This window comes from Neofelis nebulosa, chromosome 16, assembly GCF_028018385.1.
Source record: "Neofelis nebulosa isolate mNeoNeb1 chromosome 16, mNeoNeb1.pri, whole genome shotgun sequence".
NCBI lineage: Eukaryota > Metazoa > Chordata > Mammalia > Carnivora > Felidae > Neofelis > Neofelis nebulosa.
The window spans coordinates 38243771-38256012 of record NC_080797.1 but is presented as its reverse complement, the minus strand read 5'-3'; positions in this window follow the sequence as shown (position 1 = coordinate 38256012).

Below are 12242 nucleotides of genomic sequence, written 5' to 3'. Positions count from 1 at the left end.
GTCTGACCTTGAGTTTAACCCCACTTACCACCCCAGACAAAGATCCGCTGTGACACGCAAGTCTGAGATTTCCCCGGGAGCCTGTCGTCTGCTGCCCACCCCCCTCAGTTACCCAGAAAGTGTCACAAGGCGTCCTGCCAACCTTCTTCCATTAGGGCCATGGGCAGCTGGCACTCTGTGCGGGGCCCTGAGACAGCCCCTGGACCCGCATCTCCAGCCACAGGGGGCACGAAGCTGGTGTGGCCGCCCATCACTGCCCCCCTCCCATGCCTGCTTCCATTTCTTTCCAATCACTGGACCAGAGCCTGACGTGTTCTGTGGGTTGGGGAGGGATGGCTATGGTCAGGCAAGTCCTTAGTAACTGGACAAGAGGCTGTGAATTGAGATACTGGGTCCACTGTTTTCACCTCTCCCTCTCTGTCTGTCTCTCTCTCTCTCTCTCTCTCTCTCACACACACACACACACACACACACACACACTGACCTAAGGCCACCACCCAAGGCTCAGGGCCCCAGGAATGAGCTGTGTACCAGGGTTCCCAGGGTCCCGCTACCCAAGACATTGTGCTGAGTCCAGCTTATACCTTGTCCCATCCCTGGACTTCCAGTGAGTTTGGAAAGTAGAAAAACCTGAGTTCTTCCTGATTATCCCACTCTCCACACTGCTGCTTGGGGCAGGGAGGATGAGACAAGGGGACACCCCAAGCAATTCATGCCATTGTCCTTGTTCTGCAGAGAAGGAAACTGAAGTAGAGAGAAATTAAGTACCTTGTCAAGGTCACCCAGCTAGTGACCCGACCGCCTCTGCAAAGAGGATACTGTTGTTCTGCCCATTTTACAGATGAGGAAAACCGATGCTTAATTTCCCCCCAGGCTCTCCGTTGTTTTGATTCCTTATCCTTCTGTTCTCCCAAGGTATCCTACCCAACCCACTTGTGGCTCAGAGTCCTTTCCCTTTCTCTGGAGAAGGGCGAGACCCTAAGGCTTCCCCAGTCACCTGGTGGGCGCTCCCCTGTACTTTGGGAAGTCAGTCCTTGTATCCTTTTCTGTCCGATGACCCTGCAGAAATGAACCCCATTCCTCAGCAAATCCCATCCCACTTATGTTCAGAAGGGGTGGGAAGCAAGACTTAGGAACTGAAAGGGGCAGGGACCGGCTCAGATGCCCAGCCAAGGCCGGGTTGGGCCTGGCAGCAGTGGAGGAAAACGGAAAACGGGTCCAGACAGGAAGAATCCAGGAGTCCTGGTTTCCAGGTGCAGGATTGGGGAGCAGGGGCATGCTTCACTTCTCTGAACTCCCTGCCCCTGGCAACCGGGCCCACTGCCAGACATCCAAGCTGTTAGGTGTTTCTGTCTGAGTTGGGAGGGGACCTGGGCAGCTATTAGAAATGACGGGAGGACGCCACTGCGCACGCTCCCTGCCAGGCAGTGCTGTCTCCCGCTCTCTGCCGGCTCCGAAGTTCGTCACACCTTCAGCTCTGCCCTTCTGCTAACAGAACCCGCACTCACTCTCCCTCCTGCTCTCACCTTGGGACCTGTGAGCCAGTGGCTGAGAGGGGGCAGCAGAGCCAGCTGGAGCTGCCCCCGCTCCTCCTATGTCACCCCGACTGTCTATGGTTCTAGAGAGCTCTGCCACAGCCTCGGCAGTAGCTCTGAAGACAGTGAGTGTGACTTAAGAACTCCTGTTCTGGGGAGCCTGGGTGGCTCAGTCAGTTGAGCTTCTGACTTTGGCTCAGGTCATGATCTCATGGTTCCTGGGTTCGAGCCCCTCCTCCGGCTCTGTGCTGACAGCTCAGAGCCTGGAGCCTGCTTTGGACTCTGTGTCTCCCTGTCTCTCTGCCCCTCCCCTGCTTGCACTCTGTTCCTCTCTCTCTAAAATAAAAACATTAAAAAAAAAAAGGGGGGGGGGCGCCTGGGTGGCTCAGTCGGTTGGGCATCCGACTTCAGCTCAGGTCATGATCTCGCTGTCCGTGGGTTCGAGCCCCGTGTCGGGCTCTGTGCTGCCAGCTCAGAGCCTGGAGCCTGCTTCAGATTCTGTGTCTTCCTCTCTTCTCTGCCCCTCCCCACTCATGCTCTGTCTCTCTATCTCTCAAAAATACCTAAACATTAAAAAAAAAAAAAATTAAAAAAAAAAAGAACTCCTGTTCTAGGCTGAGAGCGGGGAGCGGGCTTTCTCTGACAACTTATTTGGGGAAATCGAGGGTCCCATCCTCTGGCCCCAGCTCTTCTCAAGAGCTAAACCGCCCTGAACCTGCCACCATCCTTCTTTAACAAGCCCAGGGAAGATTTCCCAAAAGATAATCTGAGGCAGAGTCTCTTCCTTGCCTACACTCTTCTTCGAGTCTAACCTTGGTCCCTTGCAGAGGGGTGGAAGGGGACAGAGATGAATCGCAGTTTCTTATAAACCTGGTGGCTTCTTGTTCCCCGACGACAATATAGCAGAGGAGCTCTGTGGTTCTGGCTCTGAGTCAGGACCCACCGCCTGGGCGTCCCCAGTGCCATATCCCTCCGCCCCGCCCCAGACTGGAAAATCAGGCTCATGCCTCTGCCCGAGTCAGTGCTTCCCCTGCTTCCCCTCACGATCTCGCTTTCCCCTAAAGGGAGGTATTTCCTCGAAGCTGGGAAAAGTCAAGGGGGGCAGAGACCTTGCCAGCTATGGGGAGATGGGGAGGCGGGGAGGCGGACAGTGGGCATGGGGCATGGGGTGGGGGGTGGAGCTAGCCTGCCCTCCCTGCCCTGCCCCTCCCCCACTCAGCCCAGCTCCCCGGTCCCGCTCCTCTAGCTCAGGATGTGTGCTCCAGAGCACAGAGCGTGCGCGCGCGCGTGTATGTGTGTGTGTGTGTGTGTGTGTGTGTGTGTGTGTGTGTTCACACACTCAACACACGTCTATGGCTGTTTCTGGGGGTTGGCTCCCCGCTAACCTCCAAGGGTGAGGATGGGGTGGAGGAGGACACATGTCATGCTTCTGGCGTGTCTATGCGTGACACACATTTTTTCCGTGCATGTCCTTCCTATGTTTCTTGTCCACATGCACTCTGCATCCCTCCCAGAATCACACGTCGTCGGTAGCCTAGGTCAGGAAACAAATCCCTCCCCCTCCTAAAGTGAGAAGAAGCACCCCCCCCCCTTGGACCTCCCCAGAAGTTGGGGGATTCAGGAATCGGTGAGGAGGTAGGCACTTCCCATTTCAGAAAACTGACTTGTCTTCCGCCCACCAGGGGACCCCCCAGCCAGTGGGGGGGGGGGGGGGTCGGTTCCCAGACAGGTTGTGCAGACCCTCCACCTTCCCACCTGCATAAAGGCTCAAAGGGACAAGAACCGGGGTCGTGATGACCTGGTTCCCAGACCCTAGGTGAGGACAGGGGAGTTTGGGGAAAGCGAATCCTGGGGAGAGTGTGGTTAGAATGGCCTGAGTCAGCAATCTAGAACTCACGTGTGCCCACCCCCAGCCTAGGGCAGGCGAGGGGAATGCAGGCACCGAAACAGAAAGAGAGAGATGGGGAGGCAGAGTGAAAGCAGGAGACAGAGAGAGACTGAGACAATGGCCAGTCAGAAAGAGAGTGAGGGCCAGGACGGGGACGGGGCTGGGCACTGGGGGCTACAAGGACCCAGGTGATGGGGTGAGGGCAGAAGGGTCAAGGGTACAGGTACAGTTGCCCTTTCTCTTTCTTCACTGGCATCACAGAAGTGCAAAGGGTCAGCACTGAAAGGATCCAAGCCTTTCATCTCAAGAAGAAGAAATCAAGTCTTAATGAGAAAGTCACCAAAGAAAGAAAAAAGAGCAGGGGTAGGACCCACCCGCCTGCCTCCAGTTACTTGGCTCTTTTTCTAAGCCAGGAACCGGAATCCGGAATCGGGAGGACCAGGCAGCTGGGATACTCCGTCTCACCCTTCCTCCATAGGTGAGGCTGAGGGTGGCATGGGGTTGGGGGGAGGGGTCTGGATACTTGTATTTGCATGGCAAGTGCACTTCTTCCTTTGGGATGTTACAGATCAATAAAAATAGCAAAACTTTCTAAAGGATGCTTTAACCTCACTTTGCATAACATTGAGATGAAGGGATGCCACTTCCTCTCTTGTGGATGCACAGAAAGGAGGAGGGAGGAAAGGGGGCCAAGAGTTTTAATAGCCAAAGGCAGGAGCGCCTGGGTGGCTCAGTCGGTTAAGCATCAGACTTTGGCTCTGGTCATGATCTCACGGCTGTGAGTTCAAGCCTCTGTGCTGACAGCTCAGAGCCTGGAGCCTGCTTCAGTTTCTGTCTTCCTCCCCCTCTGCCCCTCCCCTGCTTGCTCTCTCTCTCTCTCTCTCTCTCTCTCTCTCTCTCAAAAATAAAAAAACATTACAAAAATTAATATCCAGCTCTTACCTGCCCTACCTCCACCTGGAACCCAGGATCACCTGGGTTCTCTCTCCCTGACTCTGGGAAGGATGGAGAGGTCAGACCCTGTCCAACTCCAGAACTATCTGTCTACATGACACTGACTGCGGGCCCGGGGCTGGGCATTTCCCTTCTCAGCCTGGCCTCTCCCATCTCTACCACCCTGCCTGAAAGACCCTCAGCAGAACTTGGCCCAGAGAGCAGAGGGGACTGTTTCCAGGTCACATGGCCACCTGGGGGTGGGGGCAGGGAGGGGAAATTCCAACTGAGCACTCTGGTCCCAGGCCCAGGCACCACCTGGGCCGCCAGGCTGATACCCAGGCCCTGCCCAGAGGACCACTGTGCTCTGTCCCGCCCTCAGCAGCAGCTTGGCTCCTGGCTCCCTTGAGAATTGGAGCTGGAAGACGCAGATTGAGAGGACACTTTTAGGGGCCCTGAGTGTCCTCATCCTCAGCCCCTCCCTGCTCCAAGCAGTTGGACGAAGCAGCCCAGGAATTAATAATGTTACCTCCTACCTTGGTGACCCCCCCCCCCCCCCCCGCAAACCCCAGGGCCCACAGATATGCTGGGACACAGTGCCTACAGCCCTGCCATGCGGAAGCTCGGATCCCAGCAAAAGTTTCCAACACAAACCACATTTCCATCTGTGCCTCTGACTCCTCTGAAGATATGGGGGGCTATTAAGGTGGGCTTCCAACCCCTTTAGTCATCCTAGGAAGCCAAGCTGAATAGCAGTGACTGATATTCACCCAACCACAAGCCAATTTTGTGGTTTGAGTTGTTTTCAGAGGAGCAGCACTGCAGGGGCAGGAGGCCCCGGGCACAGGGAGGGGGTGCCTCCTGGACCCCTGCCGCTGCCCAGGGCACTGACAGCCCAGCTCAGGAGGGCCTGGCACTGCCCCCACTTCACAGATGCACATGGAAGCCTTTGTCAACCACCAGGAACACCTCTCTCTCCTGTCACCTTCATGCCCACCTGGCAACTTTACTGGTTAGGTTGGCTGCTTCCCTGGATCCAGGGTGAACACTTTTTTTTTTTTCCTCTTCCCTTTTCATTTTGTTTCATTTCATGTTTTTTCTCCATTCCCTTCCCTTCCCTTCCCTTTCCTTCCCTTTTTTTCTTCCCTCCCTCCCTCCCTTCCTCCTCCCTTCCCCCTCCCACACCATTTCCTCACCCCATTTCCTCTTATATATTCCTCTTCCTCAGGAATAATTTAGGAGCTGTAGCAAAGGCAGCAGAGCCTGCTGGAAGCTTCCCCAAATGTACATGGCTTGCCCGGCCCCAAACCCAAACCTACAGACACCCAGGCCCAGTCTCCAGCTCCTTCGGCTGTGGTACCCACTGTCCCCCGGTCCCTAACCACACCTCTTCTCTTCCCTCATGAGCTGGGAAAAGATCAGGATTAGCAATAAGGGATACTTCCCACAGAACGGATTTTAGAAGACTGTCAGAAATACAGAATGCCAAAATGTCAGAGCCAAGAAGGAAATTAAAACCACCTGGTCCAGACCCTTCCTTTTTTTTTTTTTTTTTTTTTTTTCCTTCTCAAATTGAGAAACGGAAGCTCTGAGGAGTGATTCAATGTTCCCAGAGCACAGTTAGATGCGGAGGTCCTCACTCTCAGAACACTCTCGGAGGAGAGGCTCTCCCCACCGTCACAGGCCCGCAGTTGGGCAGGTGGTGGTGTAGGTGTGGGTGTGTTGATCAGACCCTTTGTCCTGATGACAAGGGAGAAGAATAAGTCAAAGGGGGGCAGGCCAGGCGCAAGGAGGCAGAGAGGTTTGTGTTTTTCTGGAAACACAGGGCATCTCCTTGTCCTCCTCCTGGAAGCCTGCCTGAATTAGCTATGGGCCTGTCCCCCTCCACATCTGGTGGCCACTGCCATGGGAGGGAGAGGAGGGAGCAAGGGTGAAAGTTGTGTGCCTGAGTGCCAAACACAGCCCACAGCCCCGGGGTGACAGAGAAAGAGGACAAGTGAGGGGACAGGAAGTGGAATGTGGACAGGAGTGGAGGGGGTGGGAGAAGGGAGGGAAAGGAGGCACCCCCATGGGGAAAGCATCTGCCCCAGGGTGAGTCAGTGCAGCTCAGGTGCAGGCCTCCTGGGGGCTGCCCATTTGTGGTTAAGCTTTATCATGTGATTTCTATGAAGGATAACAGGGTGGTGGGCCTGCGCTGGCTCTGGCCCGAGCCAGCTTGAAAGAGCAGATTATGTTCACCCCTCCCCAGGGCTCAGGGCCGGCACAACGGCAGCTTGGACTGGAGAGCCGGTTGTTAAACACGGACCAGCACACCACGGGGTAATGGGGTCAGCTTGGAAACCAGGAGCGTGCGTGTTGGACCTCACGCGTGTGCTGGCGCGCACCATTCCCAGGGGCCACATAGGTCATATGTGAATGCGAGGCAGTGTGTGACTGTGTCCCTGTGGCACCTGGGACATACCCGTGTGGCACTGTGTTCCCGGTTGTGTGAGATTCTGTGTGTGTATGCCATGTGTGTTGGGAGAAGTGCGTCTCTGCGGGTGGGTGTCGCTGGGGGCCTTGGAAGTGTGTGTGTGGAGGAAGGGTGTGTGTGTGTGTGTGTGTGTGTGTAACTGGGACGGTCATGTCCTTTGTGCACCTGGAGCTAAGTGTGACAGGCTGAGTCTGCTGGCTGCTGGGGAGGAGACCCACATGTGCTCGCTGCAGGGGATTCGGACAGTGCCCGAGACCAGAGACACATAAATCCCAGAGTTCTGAGGACTCAGGGTGGGTGGTAGCTGAGAACCCCTCTGCCAAGTCCCACTCGGCCCTCTGCCCCTTCCAGTCCCTGCCTGCAGGTAGTGGGATGCCAAGGCAGGCAAGGGGCTCTTTGACCCCAGGGGGAAACTGTCCTCTTCCCTGCCCCTCACCCGTGCTTCTGGGTGAACTATCCCCTTCACACCATCTCCCCAACCTCCCTGTCACCTCCCAGCCACGGTTTGCTTTTGCTGTCTGGGGAGAAGGAGAGCTCAGCGCCTGCACTACCCACAAGGCCCAGGGTCCCAGGAAGAGGGAGGGACACGATCCATGGGCACACGATCAGCCCCATCCACCTACTTCCCTTCGGGCGGGAAGACTGGGCTGGGTGTCCCTCTGGAGCAGGGGGCTCTGGCTGGGCCGACACGGGCTCTCTGCCTCCGCCTGCCCCTCTGCTGAACACCTCCACCCAGTCAGTCCCTCTACCCTGGGGGAGTTTCGCTCCACCACCCCCTCCCCCTGCAGGCCTCTGGCGCAGGCGCAGGGGGATGGGGCCAGTGCCCCTTCACCACAGCCACTCTCTGTCCTCCCGTCCCTCCCTGGTCTGAGGTCAGAAGGAGGAAAGCGACACAGGACAGGGTGGGGGAGGACTGAGGGGAGAGACAGGTTTTCTTCACCTGTGGCTCTCTAACTCAAATCCCATACCCGTAGTCTGGCTTGAGGACATATGTCTTCTGCCCCTGAACTCACCCTCATCCCTGGAGCCTTCAGACCCCCACCACCTACAGTGGCTGATGGCTCATCTCCTGCCTCTGGCCTGCACTGCCCAATGCCAGCCCCAGCTCCCAGGCTCAGAGGGAGGGCGGCATCTACCGTGGAAAACATCTAAGGGACCAGATCCCTGGGTTCACCTGGGAAACGTGGTTCAGTGTCTTCACACGGGGTTCTTCCTAAAGTCTAACCTAACGTTCCCTCTCTTGTGCCCTCACTGTGCACCTCACTGGCTACAAGTCGGGCCTTCCTCCCGTCTCAGCCAGCCTGGCCCCTTCAGGTGAGGCTGGACTGTCAGGCAGAAAAAGAGCCAGGCTCCAAAAACGAAAACAAAAGTCTCCGCTGCTCGCCAGGCTCGCCTGCTCTGTGCACCCTGTCCGCCCCCTGCCCCCAGCCACCACAGAAACCCACAGGGCATTGGAGCCTTCATCCCAAAATGAGTCAAGGCCCCTCAGAGGGGTTGAACCGGGGCACAGGAATTTCCCTTCATGTCAAGCAAGGGCTCTACTTGACATCAACCTCTGTCCAGTCTTCTTGGCCCAGAAGGGGCAAGACTGGCTCCCGCACCTGGAGGGGTCCGCTCGCGCCTTCTGCCCTGGTCTCTTTTAACACCAAGTTCGCTCCCTAAGTGTGAGGTTGGGCGGTGTGTGTGTGTGTGTGTGTGGGGGGGGGATCCATGCAGAATGCCTAAGTAGGGGCTTGGGGGAAAGAAGTGCTGAGGCCCACGAGCTATACTGGTCCCCTGCTTCACAGTACCCTCCGCATTTTCTTTCCAAGGAAGGACTGGAAATAGAAGCTTCTCCCTAGGTCTGAGGCCTCAGGAGACCCTCAAAGGGGTACCAAGGGGCCAGCTGCTAATCTCCTAGCTGCTGCTTCTTTCTCTTGTGTTCAAGAGAGCAAGAAGACTTTTCCGATGGGGAGGGAAGTGCTTGGAGGCGGGGACGGGTTCCAGGGCCAGTGGAGACAGCTGGCAGGAGAGTGGAGGCAGCAGGTGGTCTGGCTGACCCTCGTGGAAGCCAGCAGACTCCCCCTGCCTTGCTCCCTGCACTGCATATATATTCTCTCCCTCCAAAATAGCATCTCTGGAGGGGGGGAAGCGGGGGGGAGTTCTCAGTTCACCGTTCGCTCCTTCCCACATCGTGTTCACAGCTCTCTGGGCTGTCTCTCGCGACCTGGTTTCCCTGCCAGGCCCTTCTGCTCTGCCGCCACCCTCACCACTTGGCTCTTCCAGGTCCAGGACCCCTCTGGCCGAGAGGGAGCCTCCTTTCCTAGCTCGGGCCCGTCTCCCACCTTCAGGCTGTGGCTGCCACGCGGCATTCCCTATCCTGTTTGGGACAGAAGTGAATTCAATGCACATCGATGAGCACCAAATGCGCTTGTGTGTGTTGGGGGGGGCGGGGGGGGCGTTTACACAGTACTCACTGAGGTGGGCGAGAAATATGTCTAGATGCCACAGTCCTGGTCCTCTTCTCCAAGGAACTCACAAAGGAGAGGTCTGGCACGGAAACTCCCTCCAGGTAAAAGTGGACCACAGGCCTCTCACAGACCTGGGGGTCCCCGCTCCCTCCCACCCAACAGCCCTCGCACTGGACCCTGGTCCACCTCTGGCCACTGCTAGAATCTACTCACAAGCCCCCCTGCTATTGTTGGGACTATTTGTCATGCAGAATGTTCCCTTGAGCAGTTCCCAGGATAGGACTGCCCTGGGAAATGCCCAGTCTGACAGGGTAGCAGGACGCAGACTGAAGAGAACAATGAGGGCAGAGCTCGGCTCACGATGTCTTTGAGAAGGGCCCCCAGGGAGAGGGTTCCTGGAGGAGGGAAGGGTGAGTGGACTATGCTCCAAAGAAGGACTGAGGCAGGGCTGGGTGTCTGGGGCATCTGGGGTGTCTGGGCCGAAGGAAGTGGGAGGTCAGGATGGGGTGTCTGCCCACTCTGAGGAGGAAGGAGCTACAGTGGGTGCACTACCCCCACCCCCAACAGGGGCCAGCTGTGGGCCTGGAAAAGGCCTGACCTCCTGCCTCCCTCCCTGCACTGTGGGAGTGATGGAGGCAAGGAAAGGGAACCTCAAAGAGCCCCCCAGGGAACTACCTCCCCCCCCCCCCTTGTTATTTCTAGCTCCATTTTCTTGGTCAAGAAGGGTGTCAGTGGTAATGCAAATTAGGAGGTGTTGGCCAACACCCATCCTGTCCCCACTCCCAGCCTCTCCCCTCCCTCCCCCCATGCCCACACTCTCACAGCCAACTGGAACATCTGTGAGGCACGCCTGGTGCCCTTGCCTTTGGCAGAATTGGCATGGATGGGGTGGGGGGGGGCACGGGTGAAGCTGTGGCTTCTCAGGGGCTTCTGCCTCTGCCACAGGGACAGGGCAGCCAGCTGATGCCCGGGGCCTCCCCTCTGCCTCAGCCCCCTCTTGCCCTCCGCCTGGCCAGGTCTCCCTGGGTCATTAACATCTGTATAGACAGTCAGTGCCCCAGACCAAAGCCTCCTCTCCAGGCTGCCTTGGGAGGGGGCGCTGCAGGCTGGAACCTCCTCACGGCCCTGCAGACACAGCTGGACCTTAAAGGCACGTGGGCAACTAGGGGCCACAGCCCCGAGAGCCAAGAATTTCTCTGGAATCCACCCAGAGAAATTGGAGGAAGGGCAGGAACAGGGGCAGGGTGCTGGAAGATCCCTCAGTTTTCCCCACAAGAGCTGGCCTCTGCTCCCAGACACCCTGTCCCACCCTGTCCCAATGAGAGAGCCCTCCTTGTGTTCATCCTTGTGTCTGACCTCAATTCTTCCTGCAGAAGCCAAGGTTGCTCTGCTCCTGTTCTTGCTGAGGGAGAAACAGGACTGCGGGAGCTGGCCTGTTCACCCCTACCCTATAAAGATGTCATTGAGTGAGACCCCCCACCCCCTCTGTTCTGCATTAGTCCTAATCAGCAGGGTGAGTCGTTTCTCATTAACACGGCTGACTCACCCACACACCCCTCCCCTTTGTCAGCGATCAGCTTCTCCCCTGACACACACACACACACACACGCACACACGCACACACACGCACCCACACATTCCCGCACATGCACATGCGTGCACGCACACACACCACCAGCTTCTGAAAGGAGCTGTTTCGTTCCTCGGGGGATCACCTGACAGCCTCCACGGGGACCCCGAAGAGGGACAGGGGTCTCCATGGCCTGGAAGGTCTGGCTAAGGAAATCCTGGTGGGGGAGGGGCAGGACTGCAGGGTCCCCAAAGACGAGGCAGGTCGTGGGTGAAGGAGGGACTGAGGGCAGAGCAGCTGGAGCTGGAGAGAATGCTGTTGGGCGCTGGACCTTCACTGGGCAGTTGGAGACAGACCCACGGCAGCTTGGTTTCTGTGAAGTCCTCCTGACCCCTATCACATCTGGCTCTGGGTCTGTGCTGGCGAGAGCGAGCGGGTCCCTTGGGCGTCTTCTCCAGACGCAGCGGGGTCTTCCCTCCACTTTGCCCCTATGAAAGTTGTGTCATCCTCCTCACTTTTCCAGAAGCCTGGTGATCTGGATCCCTTGCCCCCACACTCTCTCAGCCCCTCATGTCCCCCCCGCATTACTCCCACAGAGCCACAGGTAGCCAGAGCAGCCAGGGTCCTGTCTGATCACCATCCCACTTGGGAGGAGAGCGTTCTGGGCAGGGCTTCTCAGTCCTCCTTCAGCACCACCCCCCACCTCTCACGTCCTCTCCTGTGCGGGGGGGGGGGGGGGGTCATTAAATGAAAGCCTGCAGTTCTGAAGGACCTGGGCTGGGGACACTAGCTTTCCCCCCTTCCCTACCCAGTCCGTAGCAACTTTCTGCCCTGTAACTGAGCCAGCCCCTTCCCAAGTCCCTAAAAATCAAGGAGACAAACCGCCAGAATATGCACCCTCTGTCCCCATGAGCCCTTCACCCCAGTGACCCGGAAGATGTCTAGGTGTGGGATACCTGGGCTCCCTCGCGCCTTTAGACATGTCAAGGACCGGAAGTGGCTACCTAGGTCATGCCCCTACCTGTAGCTCATTCCGGGTCATCCTTTCCCCCTTACCTCAATGACTGGGACTTCTCTTTGCCTCGTGTCCCTGTACCACCCCTAACTCACTCGTGCCCTTCTAGCAAATGTTTCCAGAGATCCAAAGAGGACCCAGACCCAGAAACCTGGGTGCTGCCTTCTTCCACAGGAGCTGACCGAGATGGAGGAGACCCAGGTTGCACTGAGTGCCTATGTTCCACAAGCCTCCGGAACCTTCTTTCCCATGGCTTATGAAGCCATGTCCCATAGGGATGGCTATTCTCACCTTTCCTGGCACTCAGGATTTGGCTGCAGATGGAATCAAGGCTGGAAGAACTTTTAGAAGCCAGCTGTAGTTGTTAACTGCAACAGA